Source organism: Triturus cristatus, chromosome 2_1 (genome assembly GCF_964204655.1).
Source record: "Triturus cristatus chromosome 2_1, aTriCri1.1, whole genome shotgun sequence".
In the NCBI taxonomy this organism is placed as follows: Eukaryota; Metazoa; Chordata; class Amphibia; order Caudata; family Salamandridae; genus Triturus; species Triturus cristatus.
In genome coordinates, this window is record NC_140581.1 from 800726580 (window position 1) to 800751301 (window position 24722).

Consider the following 24722-nt stretch of genomic DNA (forward strand, 5'->3'; position numbering starts at 1 on the left):
TCCCAGGGTCCTTTGCCTGTTGTGTGGTCAGCACTGACCCCCAACACCCAGAAGCCAACACCAGTATGGAAGTTGACAATTCTCATCACCTGATGTACCACACATCCCTGGACTTCCATTCTCCAACACATTGGGAGCGTGTGTCCACTGTTACGTAGAATTACCGTGCAACTAGTGTGGAATAAAGGTGTTGCTTATGTGTAATGAACCTGTGCTATGCTTTGTTATGTGCGTTGTCTGTCTTCCCACATCTGAGTGATATCTGCTTACCTCACCTGTGGACTTGTTACCACTGACTGGGCTTGGTGTTGTGTCTGTGCATGCCAATGTGTTTCAGGTCAACATCATTGTGTTTGATGAGTAACATGGCCATGGTGAGTATGTTTTGTGTTGCCATAGTGGTGTGTCTCCCTCACATGTGTCGCATCCCCATGACTCACCTTACGTTGGTCACATTGTTGCAGTATTTGGCATGCACTGTGTTGTGTAGCAGATCGACATCTCTCTGAACATGACAAGTTGGAATCACAACAGAGGCAAGTATGTTGTACTGGTGAGTTTATTTATAAACATGTGTGAGGGAAGTGCACAGGATGGTGGGTGCTGTACAGTGGTTTGGGAATCCAAAGTTCACATTGGAGTTGGAAGTGCCGGTAGATGAAATGTCCAGAGTAAAGTCCACAGTCATCTGATACATTGGCCCTCCATGTCATGTGGCCGAGTTGTGTGCGATTGGACAAGGTGAACGGGTTGCGCACAAAGAACATTGTCCAGAAAAGGTTTAGAGGCCCTGGGGGATGTGCTGGGACATCTGCCTCTCACATGTCCTTCTTTGGACAACCCCTCTTCTTCCGGGGGGGGGATCCTCATGTGCAGGTCTCTGCGGTGCAGGGGACTCTCCGCCAGAGTCCTCCTTCCTCCCTGTGGCGCTGGCAGATGGTGTTGCGACAGATGTTGTGGGCACACAGGGGAGTGTTGACAGGTTGGTGTTGATCTGGCGGAGGCATTGTAGTATGTCCCGATGCACTGCAGTGATGTCATCCCACTTGGCCTCCATGCGGGCATGATGGGCGACCTGCTCGTGTTGCATGTCCTTGAGGATCCCCACTACCTGGCCAAATCCTCCGGTGCTATCCTGGTACGCATCTAAGATGTGTGCCAGGTGGGGGTCAACATGCAGTCCAGACCCCTCTGCAAGGTGCGCCCTGTGCCTCCCACCCCTCCCAGCACCCCTCTCCACATGGGCAATATCAGCGGCGGGATGCACAGGTGACACTGGGACCCCTTGGGTGGTGTTGCTGGTGGTGTTGGCTGTAGCTTCTGAGGGGTCCTGTGTCCCTGTGCTGTGGGTGTTGAATGTCCTTGGTCTGTCCGTGTTGGTGGGGGTGCCCTGTCGGTGTCCAGATGCTAGAGGCGTGGTCCGGGGGGGCAGATGTTGATGTTGCTGGTGCTGCATGATGGCTCACACCGGAGGGGCCAGGTTGGTCGTCGTCATCCGAAGAGGACAGTGAGAGAGTCAGACCAGAGAGCTCAGTGTCCACCAGAGTCTGGGACCGGGTATCCTCATCATTTGGTGCTGGGTGCCCAGCACCACCTGTGTTTGGAAGCGACACACAATGTGATTTATGTTCCTACATGCATCGTTGGTTCACAAACATGACATTTTCTTCTTTTCAAACAGATGCCTGCCTGTACACTGCTTTTTCCCAGCTTGTCACGGACAGAGCTTGATATTGTTGTTGGCCATTTCCCAGCATGGCCTTGTGCTCCCCACAACAGAGCCCAGTGTCAGACATCTTGTCAGTCCCTTCCCACTCCCTGTGAGGCAAGTATGGTTCAGTTTGATCTTGCTGGGCCATGTGGGTGGGTGTAGGTTGTCTGTGACTTCGAGTCCCATCATACTCTTGGCTACACCCCCCTTCCCAGCATGCCCATACTTCCTTCCTCTTGACTCTGCTTCCTTGTGAGGGGGTGAGACAGCAATGGCAAGATGGCTGACTGTGAAGTCCTGATGTTTGTTGTTGGCCATTTGCCAGCATGGCCTTCTGCTCCCCACAACAAAGCCCAGTGTCAGACATCTTGTCAGTTCCTTCCCACTCCCTGTGAGGCGAGTATGGTTCAGTTTGATCTCGCTGGGCCATGTGGGTGGGTGTAGGTTGTCTGTGACTGCAAATCCCATCATACTCTTGGCTACACCCCCCTTCCCAGCATGCCCATACTTCCTCCCTCTTGACTCTGCTTCCTTGTGAGGGGGTGTGACAGCAATGGCAAGATGGCTGACTGTGAAGTCCTGATGTTTGTTGTTGGCCATTTCCCAGCATGGCCTTGTGCTCCCCACAACAGAGCCCAGTGTCAGACATCTTGTCAGTCCCTTCCCACTCCCTGTGAGGCTAGTATGGTTCAGTTTGATCTTGCCGGGCTATGTGGGTGGGTGTAGGTTGTCTGTGACTGCAAGTCCCATCATACTCTTGGCTACACTCCCCTTCCCAGCATGCCCATACTTCCTCCCTCTGGACTCTGCTTCATTGTGAGGGGGTGTGACATCAATGGCAAGATGGCTGACTGTGAAATCCTGGTGTTTGTTTGGCTACAAGTCCAAAGTGAGCCCCTGTGCTTCACACAGCAGCACCCAGTACAGGGTATTTTTTGATGATATTTCAATGAGGTGTGTGTCAATGCATTGTACCCGGTGAGTTGTGTAGAGTTTGTGTTGAGGGGGGTGTGTCTCCCCATGCTGATAAGTATGGTCAGGGCTGTTAGTCCTCCTTCCCATCATGAAACGTGCTTCCATTGTAGGGTGTGCAAGTTGTCTTTCAGGCTGTCAGTCAGTGGTGTGCTGCTTCTGATTAGCACACAAGCCCTAGCAGGGCCTTTTGCTCCCCACAGCAGGACCCAGTGTCAGCCATCTTGTCAGTCATTTTCCACTCCCTGTGATGTGGGCATGTTTCAGAGAGGTCTTGATGGGCCAATCAGGAGGGGGAGCATTATCTGTGACTTCAGGCCCCATCATGCTTTTGGCTACACTCACTTCACCTGCATCCCCACTATTCCTTCCTGACAGTCAGCTGCACTGTGAGGTGGTGTGTTTGTGGTGGCACACTGTCTTGTAGGGTCTCTTTGGCTTAGTGCCACTGGCTTGCTCTATTTGTTTGTAGGTCGGTGCATGTCATGACACAGTTCCCAGTCACTCTGAGATGGCAGGTATTGTGTTTGTCTGACTAGCATACACATCTTGGGCTGATTATCTATTGGTTAGTGTAGCTTTGCTTGCGGTGCATGGTTTTACTGTCCCCTTGCCACACAATCTTGGGTATGTTGTTTGTGTACTCACCAGACTCTGGGATGTCTGTTAGGCCATGGACGCTCTCTGGTGGTAGGATGTCCCGCACCTTCTCCTCCCAGGTCGTGAAGTAGACTGGTTTGGCAGGAGGGCCACCGCCAGTGCACTGACTCAGGGCGTGATCTTTTTTGATGAGTTTCTTGACCCTCCTGCGCACGTCATACCACCTGTTCTGGATATTGTCCTTTGTGAGCCTTGCTGGTGCTTCTGCGTTCACCTTGTCCACAATCCTCGCCCACATCTTGGTTTTCTGTGAGATGGGGGTCCTTTGGACCAATGTACCAAACAAATGTGGCTCTACTCTGATGATCTTGTCTACCAGCACTTCTAACTCACTATCTGTGAACTTTGGATTCTTCTTTGGTGGCATGGTGATGGGTGGTGGTGGTGAGGGATGTGTGTGTGAGGGTGCAAGTGATGGTGGGTTGGTGTTGGTTTTGCTGGGTGTATGTGTGTGTGCTTTTGTATGAGGTGCTGATGGTGTGTGAGTTGTGTGGTGGGTGAGTTGTGAGTGTGTCTGTAGTTGCTGTGTACTGGTGTTTGCTGCTGGCTGTGTCTCCTGTTTGCAAGGGATGATGGTAGTGATTGAAGTCCTTTATATAGTTGGAGTGATGGGTGTGTCTTTGTCCCATGTTTTGTCGGGGGTATTTATTGGCTTTGTCATTGCTAGTTTGGTCCTTTTTTTGTCTTTTTTCCTTCGTGTTTTGTAGGCATGAAGGAGACGTTCATGTGACGGAAACAGACGCTGCTGTTGTCTCGTGCGGGCTTCTCCGCCTCGTTCACGCTGCCTAGCTTCTGTGTTTGGTACGCGTCGGTCGCGGTGGTCTCTATTTCTTGTGTGCTAGGTTGTCTGTGCGTGTCGATCATGCGGCTTGTTCTCTATGCGAGTCGGTCTGGTTTTACACACATTGCATTGTACTGTGCATATCGTACATCGCGGTTACGGATCGGTCGGCTTCATTCCGGTTTCATGTTGGTCAGTGATATTCGCGTCGGTTTTCCGGCCGGATCACTATTTTCCCTACGGCTCGATCGTACGGCTTGTATTCCGTACGTGTTGGTTAGACTTCACACGCGTTGCATCGTACTGCACAGGTCGTACGGCGCTGCTCCTTGTCGGTCAGTATTCGGTCTGGGTCCGTGTCGGTCTGTTAGTTTTGCGGCCGGAATCGGAATCGGCCCCTCTGTGTAATGTTCATCAAATTCTCTGGTTTTGTACTTCTAAAGCACCACTGTTTAATATATTTTTAACACTATCAAGTGTTTATCTTATAAAGAGGTTAAGCCTTGTATTGCAAGGATACGATTCTTCCACTGACTGTGTAAGAGGCCAATAAGATTCCTCATTTGGGGCATTTGGATTGTCTTTTTTCAGCCACTTACGATTTTTGATCTTATATTTCTCTTTGAAAAATTCGATGGCTACCTTGGCAGAGGGATACATCTTTTCACATATAATTTCTTTACATATCCCTCTGGGTTCCTTCTTGCATCGTGGTGTTTGAGGTGCCAGTCACCTCAACTTCTGACTTCATTTCAGGCATTCCTTATCACTGTAGACAAACATATGAACGTTTCTCTATATAATAAATTTTGGTCTATCACTGTATAACTAACACTGAACAGTATTCCTTCTAAAATAATGTCTCACGTTCTTCTTCTATGTAGTCATATTGTGCTGAGGGGGAAAATTGTAAGAACTCCACTTCAAAATGGCTAACATATTGCAGCATTCCGAATGAAGTGTGTGGCTATGCTGGAGGAAAAGGTGAGCCTAAATGTGAGGCACAACCTGTGTGCTCCGCTTCCACACCGGCTAATAAGCACCAGCTAATATTAGCCAATGAATCACTACTTATAAATCACTACTCCCACAGAGTACTGGCAGAGCACAGTAACCTGGGCACATTGAGCTCTCAAGCTCATTGAGCTCAAAAGCTCATTGAGCTGAGCGAGTGAAACACACACCTAAATTTGATATTGCAATCCATAACTTAGGTGCACTTTTTGAAAAAGCTTGCATGAGTATTCTGTTCTTGAAGGATGGGGTTTCAAGAAAGAGGTTGTTTAAGGTCTGGGTGCGAATGAAGAGTTTGTAGACATTGTACAGCATAGTTCAGGTATGTACATTGGTATGCAAAGCTACTTGCAGCGTGATGTGTCAGACCTTCGGGTTCCTGAGCCAACCCTTGCAGCCACTTGAATGTTGGACTTGGCCCTTCAGCGGGTTCACCCCCACAACTTTTTGTAATTATCATAGCTTTCTCCCTATGTTGTGTAAGTGGTTTTAGGTCTCTAGGCGCTTTTACACTGTGTCCCAGTGGAGAGTGCGTGCGCGCTGTGTATGTTTTTAGTGAGACTGACCTGCCCTCCCATAGGAATGCATGGGGAAGGTGTGTGTCCATGGTAGTTCCTGATGCGTGGGGAGTGCAGGGTCGAGTTTGGTATGTGCGAACTCGTGAGATTGAATGCTGCGCGATGATGTGTGCGGCGTTACTGTGTCTAGTGTGGAAGTGCCACTTCTAGAAGCTGCCATGTCTGTGTAGTAAATGTGAAGGGACTGTCTGGCTTGTGATTGCCTGGTGTGCCTGGCTCCAGGAGTCAGGATGGGTCTGCCCCAGTGGTGAATAGGGAGATTTACATCCAGATGGGTGGGAGGAGTACACCTGGGACCTGAATAGGGCTGGGCTTTCCCCACACAATGCTGGCTCCGCCCCCTGTGGTGCGACTGATGTCCCTGGCCTGTTCTGTGAATAGGGAGAGGGGCTGAGCAAAACAAAGTGCTCAGGAACCTGTTGCATCTGGTTCGCCCCTTCGCTGCACCTTGAGACAAAGGAAACCTGTGTATAAAAAGGGACTGTGACCCCATGTAAAATGTTCTTCTTCTGGCCATGGTGAGTATGTTTTGTGTTGCCATAGTGGTGTGTCTCCCTCACATGTGTCGCATCCCCATGACTCACCTTACGTTGGTCACATTGTTGCAGTATTTGGCATGCACTGTGTTGTGTATCAGATCGACATCTCTCTGAACGTGACAAGTTGGAATCACAACAGAGGCAAGTATGTTGTACTGGTGAGTTTATTTATAAACATGTGTGAGGGAAGTGCACAGGATGGTGGGTGTTGTACAGTGGTTTGGGAATCCAAAGTTCACATTGGAGTTGGAAGTGCTGGTAGATGAAATGTCCAGAGTAAAGTCCACAGTCATCTGATACATTGGCCCAACATGAACCCTCCATGTCATGTGGCCGAGTTGTGTGCGATTGGACAAGGTGAACGGGTTGCGCACAAAGAACATTGTCCAGAACAGGTTTAGAGGCCCTGGGGGATATGCTGGGACATCTGCCTCTCACATGTCCTTCTTCGGACAACCCCTCTTCTTCCGGGGGGGGGGGATCCTCATGTGCAGGTCTCTGCGGTGCAGGGGACTCTCCGCCAGAGTCCTCCTCCCTCCCTGTGGCGCTGACAGATGGTGTTGCGACAGATGTTGTGGGCACACAGGGGAGTGTTGACAGGTTGGTGTTGATCTGGCGGAGGCATTGTAGTATGTCCCGATGCACTGCAGTGATGTCATCCCACTTGGCCTCCATGCGGACATGATGGGCGACCTGCTCGTGTTGCATGTCCTTGAGGATCCCCACTACCTGGCCAAATCCTCCGGTGCTATCCTGGTACGCATCTAAGATGCGTGCCAGGTGGGGGTCAACATGCAGTCCAGACCCCTCTGCAAGGCGCACCCTGTGCCTCCCACCCCTCCCAGCACCCCTCTCCACACGGGCAATACCAGCGGCAGGACGCACAGGTGACACTGGGACCCCTTGGGTGGTGTTGCTGGTGGTGTTGGCTGTAGCTTCTGAGGGGTCCTGTGTCCCTGTGCTGTGGGTGTTGAATGTCCTTGGTCTGTCCATGTTGGTGGGGGTGCCCTGTCAGTGTCCAGATGCTAGAGGCGTGGTACGGGGGGCAGATGTTGATGCTGCTGGTGCTGCATGATGGCTCACACCAGAGGGGCCAGGTTGGTCGTCGTCATCCGAAGAGGACAGTGAGAGAGTCAGACCAGAGAGCTCAGTGTCCACCAGAGTCTGGGACCGGGTATCCTCATCATTTGGTGCTGGGTGCCCAGCACCACCTGTGTTTGGAAGCGACACACAATGTGATTTATGTTCCTACATGCATCGTTGGTTCACAAACATGACATTTTCTTCTTTTCAAACAGATGCCTGCCTGTACACTGCTTTTTCCCAGCTTGTCACGGACAGAGTTTGATATTGTTGTTGGCCATTTCCCAGCATGGCCTTGTGCTCCCCACAACAGAGCCCAGTGTCAGACATCTTGTCAGTCCCTTCCTACTCCCTGTGAGGCGAGTATGGTTCAGTTTGATCTTGCTGGGCCATGTGGGTGGGTGTAGGTTGTCTGTGACTGCGAGTCCCATCATACTCTTGGCTACTCCCCCCTTCCCAGCATGCCCATACTTCCTCCCTCTTGACTCTGATTCCTTGTGAGGGGGTGAGACAGCAATGGCAAGATGGCTGACTGTGAAGTCCTGATGTTTGTTGTTGGCCATTTGCCAGCATGGCCTTGTGCTCCCCACAACAGAGCCCAGTGTCAGACATCTTGTCAGTTCCTTCCCACTCCCTGTGAGGCGAGTATGGTTCAGTTTGATCTCGCTGGGCCATGTGGGTGGGTGTAGGTTGTCTGTGACTGCAAATCCCATCATACTCTTGGCTACACCCCCCTTCCCAGCATGCCCATACTTCCTCCCTCTTGACTCTGCTTCCTTGTGAGGGGGTGTGACAGCAATGGCAAGATGGCTGACTGTGAAGTCCTGATGTTTGTTGTTGGCCATTTCCCAGCATGGCCTTGTGCTCCCCACAACAGAGCCCAGTGTCAGACATCTTGTCAGTCCCTTCCCACTCCCTGTGAGGCGAGTATGGTTCAGTTTGATCTTGCTGGGCCATGTGGGTGGGTGTAGGTTGTCTGTGACTGCAAGTCCCATCATACTCTTGACTACAATCCTCTTCCCAGCATGCCCATACGTCCTCCCTCTTGACTCTGCTTCCTTGTGAGGGAGTGTGACATCAATGGCAAGATGGCTGACTGTGAAATCCTGGTGTTTGTTTGGCTACAAGTCCAAAGTGAGCCCCTGTGCTTCACACAGCAGCACCCAGTACAGGGTATTTTTTGATGATATTTCAATGAGGTGTGTGTCAATGCATTGTACCCGGTGAGTTGTGTAGAGTTTGAGTTGAGGGGGGTGTGTCTCCCCATGCTGATAAGTATGGTCAGGGCTGTCAGTCCTCCTTCCCATCATGAAACGTGCTTCCATTGTAGGGCGTTTAAGTTGTCTTTCAGGCTGTCAGTCAGTGGTGTGCTACTTCTGATTAGCACACAAGCCCTAACATGGCCTTGTGCTCCCCACAGCAGGACCCAGTGTCAGCCATCTTGTCAGTCATTTTCCACTCCCTGTGATGTGGGCATGTTTCAGAGAGGTCTTGATGGGCCAATCAGGAGGGGGAGCATTATCTGTGACTACAGGCCCCATCATGCTTTTGGCTACACTCACTTCACCTGCATCCCCACTATTCCTTCCTGACAGTCAGCTGCACTGTGAGGTGGTGTGTTTGTGGTGGCACACTGTCTTGTAGGGTCTCTTTGGCTTAGTGTCACTGGCTTGCTCTATTTGTTTGCAGGTTGGTGCATGTCATGACACAGTTCCCAGTCACTCTGTGATGGCAGGTATTGTGTTTGTCTGACTAGCATACACATCTTGGGCTGATTATCTATTGGTTAGTGTAGCTTTGCTTGCGGTGCATGGTTTTACTGTCCCCTTGCCACACAATCTTGGGTATGTTGTTTGTGTACTCACCAGACTCTGGGATGTCTGTTAGGCCATGGACGCTCTCTGGTGGTAGGATGTCCCGCACCTTCTCCTCCCAGGTCATGAAGTAGACTGGTTTGGCAGGAGGGCCACCGCCAGTGCACTGACTCAGGGCGTGATCTTTTTCGAGGAGTTTCTTGACCCTACTGCGCACGTCATACCACCTGTTCTGGATATTGTCCATTGTGAGCCTTGCTGGTGCTTCTGCGTTCACCTTGTCCACAATCCTCGCCAACATCTTGGTTTTCTGTGAGATGGGGGTCCTTTAGACCAATGTACCAAACAAATGTGGCTCTACTCTGATGATCTTGTCTACCAGCACTTCTAACTCACTATCTGTGAACTTTGGATTCTTCTTTGGTGGCATGGTGATGGGTGGTGGTGGTGAGGGATGTGTGTGTGAGGGTGCAAGTGATGGTGGGTTGGTGTTGGTTTTGCTGGGTGTATGTGTGTGTGCTTTTGTATGAGGTGCTGATGGTGTGTGAGTTGTGTGATGGGTGAGTTGTGAGTGTGTCTGTAGTTGCTGTGTACTGGTGTTTGCTGCTGGCTGTGTCTCCTGTTTGCAAGGGATGATGGTAGTGATTGTAGTCCTTTATATAGTTGGAGTGGTGGGTGTGTCTTTGTCCCATGTTTTTTTGGGGGTATTTATTGGCTTTGTCATTGCTAGTTTGGTCCTTTTTTTGTCTTTTTTCCTTTGTGTTTTGTAGGCATGAAGGAGACGTTCATGTGACGGAAACGGACGCTGCTGTTGTCTCGTGCGGGCTTCTCCGCCTCGTTCACGCTGCCTAGCTTCTGTGTTTGGTACGCATCGGTCGCAGTGGTCTCTATTGCTTGTTTGCCAGGTTGTCTGTGCGTGTCGGTCGTGCGGCTTGGTCTCTATGCGAGTCGGTCTGGTTTTACACGCATTGCATTGTACTGTGCAAATCGTTCATCGCGGTTACGGATCGGTCGGCTTCATTCCGGTTTCATGTTGGTCAGTGATATTCGCGTCGGTTTTCCGGCCGGATCACTATTTTTCCTACGGCTCGATCGTACGGCTTGTATTCCGTACGTGTCGGTTAGACTTCACACGCGTTGCATCGTACTGCACAGGCCGTACGGCGCTGCTCCGTGTCGGTCGGTATTCGGTCTGGGCCCGTGTCGGTCTGTTCATTTTGAGGCCGGAATCGGAATCGGCCCCTCTGTGTAATGTTCATCAAATTCTCTGGTTTTGTACTTCTAAAGCACCACTGTTTAATATATTTTTAACACTATCAAGTGTTTATCTTATAAAGAGGTTAAGCCTTGTATTGCAAGGATACGATTCTTCCACTGACTGTGTAAGAGGCCAATAAGATTCCTCATTTGGGGCATTTGGATTGTCTTTTTTCAGCCACTTACGATTTTTGATCTTATATTTCTCTTTGAAGAAAACTCGATGGCTACCTTGGCAGAGGGATACATCTTTTCACACATAATTTCTTTACATATCCCTCTGGGTTCCTTCTTGCATCGTGGTGTTTGAGGTGCCAGTCACCTCAACTTCTGACTTCATTTCAGGCATCCCTTATCACTGTAGACAAACATATGAACCTTTCTCTATATAATAAATTTTGGTCTATCACTGTATAACTAACACTGAACAGTATTCCTTCTAAAATAATGTCTCACATACTTCTTCTATGTAGTCATATTGTGCTGAGGGGGAAAATTGTAAGAACGCCACTTCAAAATGGCTAACATATTGCAGCATTCCGAATGAAGTGTGTGGCTATGCTGGAGGAAAAGGTGAGCCTAAATGTGAGGCACAACCTGTGTGCTCCGCTTCCACACCGGCTAATAAGCACCAGCTAATATTAGCCAATGAATCACTACTTATAAATCACTACTCCCACAGAGTACTGGCAGAGCACAGTAACCTGGGCACATTGAGCTCTCAAGCTCATTGAGCTCAAAAGCTCATTGAGCTGAGCGAGTGAAACACACACCTAAATTTGATATTGCATTCCATAACTTAGGTGCACTTTTTGAAAAAGCTTGCATGAGTATTCTGTTCTTGAAGGATGGGGTTTCAAGAAAGAGGTTGTTTAAGGTCTGGGTGCGAATGAAGAGTTTGTAGACATTGTACAGCATAGTTCAGGTATGTACATTGGTATGCAAAGCTACTTGCAGCGTGATGTGTCAGACATTCGGGTTCCTGAGACAACCCTTGCAGCCACTTGAATGTTGGACTTGGCCCTTCTGGCGGGTTCACCCCCACAACTTTTTGTAATTATCCTAGCTTTCTCCCTATGTTGTGTAAGTGGTTTTGGGCCTCTAGGCGCTTTTACACTGTGTCCCAGTGGAGAGTGCGTGCGCGCTGTGTATGTTTTTAGTGAGACTGACCTGCCCTCCCATACGAATGCATGGGGAAGGTGTGTGTCCATGGTAGTTCCTGATGCGTGGGGAGTGCAGGGTCGAGTTTGGTATGTGCGAACTCATGAGATTGAATGCTGCGCGATGATGTGTGCGGCGTTACTGTGTCTAGTGTGGAAGTGCCACTTCTAGAAGCTGCCATGTCTGTGTAGTAAATGTGAAGGGACTCTCTGGCTTGTGATTGGCTGGTGTGCCTGGCTCCAGGAGTCAGGATGGGTCTGCCCTGTGGTGCGACTGATGTCCCTGGCCTGTTCTGTGAATAGGGAGAGGGGCTGAGCAAAACAAAGTGCTCAGGAACCTGTTGCATCTGGTTCGTCCCTTCGCTACACCTTGAGACAAAGGAAACCTGTGTATAAAAAGGGGCTGTGACCCCATGTAAAATGTTCTTCTTCTGATCCTAATTTTAGGGGGGGGGCCCGCTGCTGCTTCTGGGCGCCAGGAGAGACCGCCACTGGGGACTGCCTCCCTGCCTGGAGGGCCCTGTGAGCTGGCCCCTGGGCCCAGCCCTTGTCCCCCCTGCCTCCTGAAAGACTTTGTTCTGAGCCTTGCCTTGGAGGAGCGCTTTGTCTTCCATGGCCAAGACGCGCTTTATTTTGATTTGCTGAAGAGCGCCTCCGTTGGGAGCAGCGGCGCTGAGCTGCGATAATTTCCGAGGGAACCCCGACGTAGGGATTCTCCCGCTTTATGCCTTTTGGAGCGGGTGCCCACCCTGCGTATTTGCCTGCTGTGCGTGGTTCTGGAAAGCGGGTGCCCACCCCGCATTACGGTGCTCATTGACGGGTGCCCACCCCGCTTATTTCATCATCTTTAAACGTTAAAACGAAGGCGGGAGCCCACCCTGCGCTTCGGTGGAAGAAGAAGGAAAAATCATCGCTGCAGCCCGGTCCGGACAGGAAGCCAGGCAACCTGTGTGAGGACGTGGGCGGGGCTTACCCAGGAAGCGGACGGGAGCCTACCCCGCGCGCCTGTGCTCACCGCCACAAAGAAGCGACCTCGGGAATCACCGCGTCAGCCCGGGTGAAGGAGACCAAGCCGGAAGCCGACGGGAGCCCACCCCGCGCTCCGGTGAACTGAAGGAGGCCGTCGAGAGAGAGAGAGAGCCCCGAGGAGCAGGAGCTCTCTTGTGCCGGTCGTACTGCCCAGAGGAGTCCTTTGTGCCTGGAGCCTCGAAGGCTCCCCGGGAGAAGCGCGGAACTTCAAGAGAAGGCGGAGGGGGGCACGAGGCACCTTGTCGGGTCCCTGCCCCAGCCGCATACCAGCCCCGTGCCGGCAGCCACCAGGGAGCGAGACGCCACCGAGGGAGACCGGCGAGAGCACCCTGGAGCCCAGGTGAGGCGGCCTTTTGTACACGAAGTTCCCGTGTGGCTGGGGGTATTTCTTGGTGCCCTCAGCATGTTGAGTGCCAGTGAAGGCACAGTGTTCGAGCAGCCCCGCCTGCCAGAGGGCCGCTCCATCGTTGGGGGCATTATTCCTTTAGAGCCCAGAGGGCCCCACCGGAGGGGGCATTCTTAGTCTAGAGCCCAGAGAGGCTCCAACGTTGGGGGGAACACGTTATTTCCAGAGCCTAGGTGGCTCCAGTGCTGCGCAGTAATTGTTTCAGAGCCCCGTGTGGCTCCAACGCTGGGCATATTTGTTGAAAGGGCCATTGAGAGCCCAGGCCTCCTTTTTGACATTCCAGCCTGCACAGCTGCCCAGCAAGTAGTGGGCAGCTGCAATGTTTAGGCCTGATCCTTTGCGCCTTCTGCCTTGGCTGCCTGCGCAGCCCAGCCCTGACATTTTAGACAAAGGGCGTTCGAGCCCCTGAGAGGCCAAGTTGGCCTGGGGACAGTTTTCCTGTGTTTTGCCCTCACCTAGGGTACATGGTTATTTTTACCTGTGTACGTTTGCGCAATGTGCATTGCCCTTATGCTATTTTTATTCCTAAGTGGGTCTATGCATAGGAGACTGTTTGCCTAGTATAGGTTATGCTAGTGAGTTCATGGTTCCCTGCGTGATATATGCCTAAGGTGTTTCGGATTGCGTCGGGTGTACTTACCTTTTACCAGTGGTTACTGGTTGTGCGCTACATTTATTATTTGTTCTACATGTCTACATTTACAATTGGTGATTTGTGCTAATTCTGACAGTGGTCCATGTGGCCCGTCTTGTGTAAATAGTCCCCTGTAAATTCTGCCAGTGCCAGTTGGCACAGTGTAAATTGTGTGAATATTATCTAATGTGTTTTGGTATAATACAAAGGATATTTTTATATATAACCTTGTGTGGAGTTTCTTTTGTGGTGGGCCTTGGGTGTTGTTGCTGGGTGCGCGCGCAAACGCTTTACACATTGCCTACGAGATAAGCCTGACTACTCGTGCCAAGCTACCAAGGGGGTGAGCAGGGGTTATCTTTGGCGTGTAACTCCCCAGCCCTGACTTAGAGTGGTGGTTTCTGCCTCGCTTTGGCGCAAGCCCTAGCCAACCAGAAAGCCCATTTCTAACATTGAACAACAGTCTTCAGAGGGGCTAGGTGAAGTTTAGGGATACCTGCTAGTGGTGTGTTTCCATAATCAATCCTAGCTAGCACTAGGTTTTGCATCACGGTTTAAAAATTATCCTCAGTGATAACAGGTTTAGTCTGATTTGAATACTGTTCACCTTTGGCAAAGGCATCTTTGTAATCATGAAAGTGTTAGAGTTAGCAAAAAACCTTTAATCAAATTAAATCTGGTGCTGTTAATGTCTCTGTAAGCGTGCTTCCGTCGGGTTATGATATTATATTTGGTCACGTTAGAGTAAAAAACAAAACATTTACTTAGTTTTCCTGAACCATTACCTTTCCTTTTTATTGGTGTTTACAATAATCAAGGTTTAATTGATGATTCAAAATGTTACTAATAGATTGTGGCAGCAAGATAGCATAGACACTCATAAGGATGAACTAGAAGACTGCATAGAAAACAGCACGAACCGCAGCAAGGAGCCCTTCACCATCTTGAAGGAGTTTTCCAACCCCGCAGCAGCCGAGAATGACATCACCCCCTCCCAACACCTTTGTAAATGTAAATGTATGTATGTGTCTTGTAAAGCGCACTGCTGCCCTGAGGCGTCGTGGCGCTGTAGACCGCTGGGGAACCCGTCCTGGCTATCCCTGTGAGATGGTCCCTTTTGGGTATCTCCAAGGTGAAACCAGGCATCCCCGGCGAATGTGGGGGGCCGTTGTGGAGATGAGGCAAGCTAATGCCCAGAGTTGCCGAGTGTGTTCCTGGTTAGAGTAGGTACCGAGGCGAGAATTATCGAGTCCGTTTTGACCCTGGTCCACAACCCTGCCGCGTCGGGAATTGAACCCTGGTCCCTGGCCGATTCTCTGCTTGCGGATCTGCCGCCTCTAACCAGTGAGCCACACCTCTCCACCTGGCGGACTTCTTCCATGGAGATCTCAGTCATCTATGAAAACTTCAAACCCCAATCTCCCACCACCAACAGCATCAGCCTGTTCACACCCTTGGACACAAAAGTTTAACACCTGCTCACCCACTGGAACCCTTTCACAAACCTAGCAAAATCACCATCATGAACAGCGTGCACTCGGTAGGACCCACCGATGCCTGTCCTCATCGAGTCGTCAACCTTGGGGACAAGACGATAGGTGACGAGCTCAAGAAAATCCTCAAAACCTCCATCACCTTGGCCTCATTTCCTGGGGAATGGAAACACGCTGAAGAGAGGCCCCTCCTGAAACAACCATCTGCTGATTCAGCAGAACTGAAGATCTACCCGCCCATTTCCCTGCTCCCTTTTCCAGTGAAGATTATCGCAAAGGCAATCAACCAGCAACTCACCGAACACCTGGAACACAACAATCTCCTGGACCTCCCTCAATCCAGATTCCAAGCTAACTGCAGCACTGAGGCAGCCCTTTACAGCCACCAACAACATCAGGACCCTCTTGGACCACAGAATAATGGCAGCCCCTCATCCTCTTGGACCTGTCAACCACCTTTGACACCATCTCACATCACATCCTTATCAACAGACTCCACCACATCGGAATCCAGGGACATCCCCTTTAAAGGATCCCCTCATACATAACTGGAAGAATCCAGAAAATCAGTCTCCCACCGTTCACCTCAGAACCTAAGAAGATCACCTGCGGAATGCCCCAAGGATCATCCCTCAGCCCCACTCTCTTCAAAACGTACATAACTCCCCTGGCCATCACCGTCAGATCACATGGACTCAACATAATTTTCTCTGCTGATGACACCCACCTCATCCTCTCACTGTCAAAGACCCCTCCACAACCATAGCCAATTTCCACAGAGGTATGATAAACATCACAGACTGGATGAAAGACAAATGCCTCAAGCTGAACATGGACAAGACAGAAGTTCTCATCTTTGGGAACAACACCTTGCCCCAAAACACAACACCTGCAACCTCAGCATCATCTTGGACAAAAAGCTATCGCTGAAGCAACAGGTAAACACAGCCTCATCTACCTTCTTTCACACCCTTTGCATGCTCCGCAAGATTTTCAGGTGGCTCCCAGTTGAAACTAGAAGGACCATTATACAGGCCCTCGTCACCAGCAGGCTGGACTACAGGAACACACTCTATGTAGGAATCACCAAACGCCTCCTGAAGAGACTACATACAATACAAAACTCAGTGAAAAGACTCACCCTCAACATCCACAGATGTACCCACATCACACAGTACTTTAAGAAGCTACATTGACTCATGATCTAGTTCAAGATGTTGACCCATGCATACAAAGCCCTGTACAACGAAAGACCAGCATACGTAAACAAACTCATGACCTTCCACCAACTGACCAGATGCCTATGATCTGCCTTCCTCTTCCTTGCTGACACCCTCTGCATCTGCAATCCAACAGCAGAGGACGCTCTTTCTCACATCTAGTGGCTAAAGCTTGTAACAATCGTCCCCTGCACCTCAGGACTGCCTCATTGCTCCAGCAATTCAGGAAAGGACTCTAGACCTGGTTGCTCGAATAATAAGATCACCATGCAGCAGCTACCAAATCCAGCATCTTGTGACCCTCACAGGTGATTTGTCGAGCTTTATAAATGATTGATTGATTGATATCAGGCTGATTATCCTTTCCCACGCTGTGGTATTAGTTGTGTAGAAGAGGAACAATATTGTTTTTTCCATTTTGTGGGCAGGTATAATGAATATCTTCAGGTGAGCTGGAGTGTGAATAGTAATGTTTACCCTCCCGCTATCTGTCAGAATCACGAGATCGTTTATCTGAAGTGCTTGCACAGGAACAAAGATGCTAATTCCCAACTCCCTCTACAAGGCAACCGGAGTTCCAGTAATATTCACCTGGACTCCGAAACCACCCTGCAGGGGGAAGGGGGGAGTGGATAAAATAATAAACAAAAAAGAGACTGGTCCTGACACTCCGGTTCTCCGCTATCATTCTCTGCTTCTTCCTAATGCTGTTGTCAGCTCTTGTAAATGAGAACCCTGGGTTTCAAGCTCTGTGCCCCTCTTCTGTATGTCTGTCTTGTTGTGTGGTGATTTTTCTTTCCATTCTTTTCTGTGATTCTGGTTCTTCCTTCCAACTCTTTTCTTTCCGGAGTGGATATTTCTAGCTGTCCTCTTCTTCCGTGTATTCTTCTTGAAGTGATTTTTTACTCTATACTATTCTTGCGCTAAGCTAGTGTGTTCCTTGCTTTTCTTTATTTCCAGCTACACGGTTCTAGAGAACTATGGTGAGTATATTTATTATATTGTTTATTTCTTGTCTCTATATTAACATATCTGTTTATTCCTCGGGGCGTATCACAGAAGACTAGGACTATCAGGTACGTCTTCTAAGAATTCTCTTCTGTCATATACTTTTACTTTTGATTTTCCCAAGCCCCTCAAAAGTACTTAGCTTCGGTCTTCTTTTTTCTGTCACCGGATGGCGCCAACGACCTCCGAATTTCTGCTCGAGATCAACGGAGATGATTGGAAGTCTTCACGAAGGTTGAAGTGAATTCTTCGTCTTTTGTCTCAGTAATTCTTCGGAATCTCCTCTGTGCTTCTCTCGGAATTGTGAAAGAATTCTGACGTGGAAACTATTCAGTTACTCTGACGTTATCAACTAACTCTACAGCTGCTCTCTCTAATCTACTCAGGAACTCTAATCTCTAACTGCTCTCTCTCTGAATTACCTCAGTGAAGTGCGTCGTCCTCTAGGAGCGCACGCCTCTCCTAACCTCGGAACACCTGTGGGGAGAAAGACTAGACTGCCGCTATGCTTCCAGAGCGGCCGCCATCTTGGAGTTCCTCTTTCTATTTAATTCAGTCCATGAATTTTCCTTTGCCCATCTGTTCAGTCTTGGGCGGCCGAAAGACCCCAACGTTGCTCCCATTGTCGCCTCTTCGTTCTCTGGAGGCCTGACAGTACCCCCCAACAAAGGAGGTCCTCTCATTCCTGGTTTTGTTGGGAATCTTTGATGAAATGATTTCACCAATCTAGGAGCATGAACATCTGATTCTAGTTCCCAAGACCGCTCCTCAGGACCATAGCCCCTCCAGTCTATCAAGTAATATAACTTTCCTTTTACCACTTTGGAATCTAGAATTTCTTTCACCTCGTACTCAACCCCTGATTCTAACTGAATGGGTTTTGGTGTCAATTCACTGCGTAAGCCTGCTGATGCCTTTTTAAACAAGGAAACATGAAAAACAGGATGAATTTTCAATTTAGGAGGTAATTTTAACTGGTAGTTAACTGGTGAGGTTTTCTCTTCTATCAGATATGGTCCAATGAATCTGGGCTGAAATTTCCTGTTTCCTTTTAGTCTAAGGTTCTTTGTGCTTAACCAGACTCTATCTCCTTTTTCTAGGGAAGGACCCTCTCGTCTCTTTTTACCTGCATATTGTTTGTATTTCTGTTTTGCCTGTTCTAAATTTTGTTTAGCAGTTTGATGGACCCTACCCAGATGGGTCACCAGATCTTTTACTGCTGGAACGGAAATATCCGTTTGTCTAATAGTTGCATTTGGGTGTCTCCCATAATTTAAATAAAATGGGGAATAACCTGTCGAGACATTTTTGGCGTTGTTATGTGCAAATTCTGCCGCCCATAACAACTCTGACCACTCTCCTTCTTGCTTCGGAAGGAACAACCTCAAATACTGCTCTAACTCCTGATTCGCTCTCTCAGTTTGCCCGTCTGTCTCTGGATGATAGCTAGTCGAATACTTGGCTTCAATTCCCAATCCACCCACAAAGGCCTTCCAAAAATGAGATACAAATTGTGTTCCCCTATCAGAAATAATGACCTTGGGGACCCCATGTATCTTTACAATTTGTGTAGTGAAGTGGTGGGCTAACTGTTTGGCTGTTGGAATTCCCTTTAGGGCCATAAAGTGCGCCATCTTAGAAAATGCATCTACGAACACTAGAATAGTATTATTACCCAAACTTGAAGGTAAATCCACTATTAGATCTAATGTAACTGTATGCCATGGATATGGTGGAGTGGGTAGAGGTTGCAACAACCCCTTGGGGGCCTGCCGTTCCGATTTCCCCTGTGCGCAGATCTCACAAGTTCTAACGTACTCCTCAATGTCTCTGGTCATATGCGGCCACCAATAATGTCTCTTGATCAACTCTTCTGTTTTCGTTTCTCCTTTGTGCCCTGCCAAAAGATTGTCGTGACATTCAGCCATCACCTGATTCCGTAACTCCGGGGTTGGCAAGTAGAGAGCTTCCTTAAAGTAAGGCAACTGTTGCTGAATGTTTCTTTCCTTGTCTTCCTCAACCCATTCCTGTATTTCCTCTGGGCTCATTCGTTTGAGGATCTGCTCCTTTAAGTCAGAAGATATTGTAGCTCCAATTATTTTGTCACCCGGAATTATTGTTTGATCTTTGATTTGATTCTTCTGGTCATTTGTTCCCAATCTGGATAGAGCGTCCGCTTTCCCATTCTGGGCTCCTGGTCTATAGGTAATCACAAAATCATAGTCCGCGAAGTACAATGACCAACGGAGTTGTCTTGGTGTTAGTGTTCGGGCAGACTTCAAAAATTTCAAATTTCTGTGGTCGGTGAAGACTGTCACTTGATGCTGAGCCCCCATGAGATAGTGTCGCCACTCTTTAAATGCATCCTTGATTGCCAGTAACTCTTTTTCTGTTATGGTGTAATTTATCTCTGCAGGTGTTAGTTGTCGTGATCTGTAGGCGACTGGATGTAATTGACCTGTTAACTTATGCCGTTGGGATAATACCCCTCCAACTGCCAGATCTGAGGCGTCCTTTTCCACGTAAAAAGGTTCAGTAGGGTCAGCATGTAGGAGTATCGGTGCGGTCGTGAAGTCTTTTTTTAGGAGTTCAAAGGCTCTCTCCGTTTCTTCCGTCCATTCGAAACGCACTCCTTTTCTCAGTAGACGCGTCAAGGGTAATATTTTTCATGAAAATTCGCTTATAAATCTTCGATAGAAGTTCGCGAACCCGATGAAACTCTGGACCTCCTTGACACACTCTGGGGATTTCCAACCTACCACGGCCTTCACCTTCTGCTCGTCCATTTTCATTCCAGCCGGAGATAAAACAAAACCCAAAAATTCCACTTGAGAGACCCCGAATGCACATTTCTCCAATTTTACAAATAATTTGTTTTCTCTAAGCTTCTGTAGCACTCTCCTTACTTGTTCCTGGTGTTGACTCTTGTCTGACGAATAGATTAAAATGTCGTCGATGTACACTATTGCGCATTGATCAATTTACTCACTGAGAACATCGTTGATGAAATGCTGGAAGGCAGCCGGGGCGTTGCACAGACCGTAAGGCATAACTTGATATTCAAACAGCCCAAATCGAGTCCTGAAGGCTGTCTTCCATTCATCCCCCTCGCGTATCCTCACAAGATGGTAGGCTCCTCTAAGATCTAGTTTTGTATAGATCTGCGCTCCCTTCAACTGATCCAATAAAACAGAAATCAGAGGAAGCGGGTATCGGTTCTTTTTGGTGATCTTATTGATTGCGCGATAGTCTATACAGGTTCTGAGATCTCCCTCCTGCTTTTTGGGCACGAAGAAAAGAGGCGAAGATACGGGTGACTGGGATGGACGAATTAATCCATTCGCTAGATATTTATCCAAGTATTCCTTCAAGTGGTGATGTTCATTTTCTGTCAACGCGTATACCCAACTGCAGGGGAGATTACAACCTGGCTCTAGATCTATTTTACAATCATAAACCCGGTGGGGTGGCAATTGTTCTGCTTCTGTTTCGTCAAAAACATCGGCAAAATCTTCATATTCCGACGGAATCTTCTGGGAGTCTATCGCACAGACAGACATCTCCGCTGTGCACAAGGCCTGAGCTGGATTACACTCTCTGGTTCCTTCTTTTGTTTCAAAACAATTTTTTCGACAATATTCTGAATCCATCACTATGGTTCTTGTGCTCCAGTTTATTGTTGGGTTATGCTCCGGGAGCCATGGAAGGCCCAGGATAAGTTGAAACTGTGGTGCGTCTATTAGATTGAATTGAATGAGTTCTTCGTGTCCATCACAGTAAATCAATTGTACCTGTTCAGTATGACTCACTATTGGTCCAGATGAGAGATTCGTCCCATCTACAGCCCGAACCGGTTCACTCTTGGATTTCAAGATAGCTCGTAACCCCACCTTGGCAGCAAATTTTATATCACAAAAGTTTCCGGTGGCTCCGGAATCTATCATCACTGAAACTTCTGTCAACGTTTCTTGCCGGAACTTGAGTACCATGGATAGAATTAGATGTGGAGCTGACGACTGTAGAGTGTTAGCCACTTGATGTTCTTTTGGAGTTGACTTCTGATTAGCATCCACCGGTCCAACTCCCGCTAATGGTGGTGCTGCGAGTTTTCCTTCGGCTTTAAGGGGGTCTTCGGTTTTCTTGGACAACCCCTAACAAAATGCCCACTGGAGCCACAATACATACAAAGATTTCCTGCCCTTCTTTTCTCTTTCTCTTCTTTGGTTAGGGGACCTCTTATCGTTCCAATTTGCATGGGTTCCGAATTCATTTGTCCTTCCACTGCCTTGTTTCCTTCCGGCCGAACCCGGTCAAATCTTGGAGCTATTGGCCTGAAGTCCTTCCTTTTTTCTCCTCTTCTCTCTCCTTGACGAAAGTCTATTTCCAAGACCAGGTCCACTAATTCTGAGATTCCTGTGGGTCTATTTGGTATTTGTGCCAAAACATCTTTAAGTTCGTCTCTTAAACCTCTATAAAAAACTGCAGCTCTTTTGCTTTCCGGCCAGTCTGTTTCCACGACTAACTTTTTGAATTGGGCCAGATAAGCTACTAGATCTCGATTTCCCTGTCTCAGGTCCAATAATTCATTATCTACTGCTTGAGATATTCTTCGTCTGTCGAAAATTCGAAGAAATTCTTGCTTGAAGTTTTCATAGTTTTGTAGCAGAGGATCATCCCGGGAGACCAGAGGCATTGACCAAGACGCCGAATCTCCACTCAAGTACGATAAAACAAAGGCCACCCTAGACTGCGCATCAGGGAAGATGGAAGGGCGACACATGAAATGCAAAGAGCACTGCGTGATGAATAGCTGTGCCTTTTATGGGTCCCCACTAAAACGCTCGGGAGGAGCCAACGGAATAACTGGGGACAATGAATGGATTACTTGTGTGGTTATTCTATTTGGGTCTTCAGTAGATAGACCTAACGCGTCCCTCCCTGAACCGAAGGGTTGCTTGACTCGTTGAACTAACTCAGCTGTCTCTTTTCTCGAGTTCATCACCTCCCGCCTCAAGTTTTAGTTTTCCTCTCTTACCGCCACTAACTCCTTTTGAATGGTCTCTAACACTACTCCCAGAGTCTGTAAGTTTATTCCTTCTGCCATCTCTGTCCGGGTGCAAGTATATCACTTGGGCACTTCACTCTGTCAGAATCACGAGATCGTTTATCTGAAGTGCTTGCACAGGAACAGAGATGCTAATTCCCAACTCCCTCTACAAGGCAACCGGAGTTCCAGTAATATTCACCTGGACTCCGAAACCACCCTGCAGGGGGAAGGGGGGAGTGGATAAAATAATAAACAAAGAAGAGACTGGTCCTGAAACTCCGGTTCTCCGCTATTCTTCTCTGCTTCTTCCTAATGCTGTTGTCAGCTCTTATAAATGAGAACCCTGGGTTTCAAGCTCTGTGCCCCTCTTCTGTATGTCTGTCTTGTTGTGTGTTGATTTTTCTTTCCATTCTTTTCTGTGATTCTGGTTCTTCCTTCCAGCTCTTTTCTTTCAGGAGTGGATATTTCTAGCTGTCCTCTTCTTCCGTGTATTCTTCTTGAAGGGATTTTTTACTCTATACTATTCTTGCGCTAAGCTAGTGTGTTCCTTGCTTTTCCTTATTTCCAGCTACACGGTTCTAGAGAACTATGGTGAGTATATTTATTATATTGTTTATTTCTTGTCTCTATATTAACATATCTGTTTATTCCTCGGGGCGTATCACAGAAGACTAGGACTATCAGGTACGTCTTCTAAGAATTCTCTTCTGTCATATACTTTTACTTTTGCTTTTCCCAAGCCCCTCAAAAGTACTTAGCTTCGGTCTTCTTTTTTCTGTCACCGGATGGCGCCAACGACCTCCGAATTTCTGCTCGAGATCAACGGAGATGATTGGAAGTCTTCACGAAGGTTGAAGTGAATTCTTCGTCTTTTGTCTCAGTAATTCTTCGGAATCTCCTCTGTGCTTCTCTCGGAATTGTGAAAGAATTCTGACGTGGAAACTATTCAGTTACTCTGACGTTATCAACTAACTCTACAGCTGCTCTCTCTAATCTACTCAGGAACTCTAATCTCTAACTGCTCTCTCTCTGAATTACCTCAGTGAAGTGCGTCGTCCTCTAGGAGCGCGCGCCTCTCCTAACCTCGGAACACCTGTGGGGAGAAAGACTAGACTGCCGCTATGCTTCCAGAGCGGCCGCCATCTTGGAGTTCCTCTTTCTATTTAATTCAGTCCATGAATTTTCCTTTGCCCATCTGTTCAGTCTTGGGTGGCCGAAAGACCCCAACGTTGCTCCCATTGTCGCCTCTTCGTTCTCTAGAGGCCTGACACTATCCAACACTTTCCCTACTGTTGCACTCGCTGGAGTGGGAATAGTAATTTTTTCCCACCCGCTATCCAACACTTTCCCTACTGTTGCACTCGCTGGAGTGGGAATAGTAATTTTTACCCTCCCGCTATCCAACACTTTCCCTACTGTTGCACTCGCTGGAGTGGGAATAGTAATTTTTACCCATCCACTATCCAACACTTTCCCTACTGTTGCACTCGCTGGAGTGGGAATAGTAATTTTTACACACCCGCTATCCAACACTTTCCCTACTGTTGCACTCGCTGGAGTGGTAATAGTAATTTTATCCCCTACGCTATGCAACGTTTTCAGTATTGTTATATTTAATGTAGTGTAAAATATTATTATTTTTTTAAATATTTATTTTAATGTTTTAACTTATAAGATATAATTTATTTTTATATTATAGGGTTGTATATGTAATTATATTTTAAATTATGTTTTTGATATTTTATAATTAAATTTTTTAATGAATCTTTATTAATATTAATTTAATATATATATAAATATTACATGTATTATTTATTAATTTTAATCTTTTTAAATTATTTTTAAGTATGTTTTACTTAAATATATTTATTATTTCATTAATTTTATCTTACTTTTAAGACATTTAAAAAAGTCGATATTTTAGCAAACTATATTATTAACAACGATATTAAGGATTCGATATTTTTCTACTTACCTGTTTGTAGATAGGAAGTCGATATTCTGTGACTCGATATTTTTACCTCGATATTGTGGTAGCACGATATTGTTCTCCTCGATATTCTGTCAGTGATCCACAAATTGGCCCTGGTGAAAGTCTGAAAATCAAAAAGTTTGAAAAAGTAACTAAGTCCAGATGTCCCGATGCAGAAAAAACTTTGACATTCTTCTACATCCCAAACAACCACAAGAGTACACTTCCAAAACACCCAAGACCTCAGGGGAGGTCCAGTCCCAGTCTAGTTGCCACATGGTTCGTGGAAACTATAGGAAAAGGCTTCTTGAATGTTGGTTTGCTCGTGGAGATACCCAGGAGGT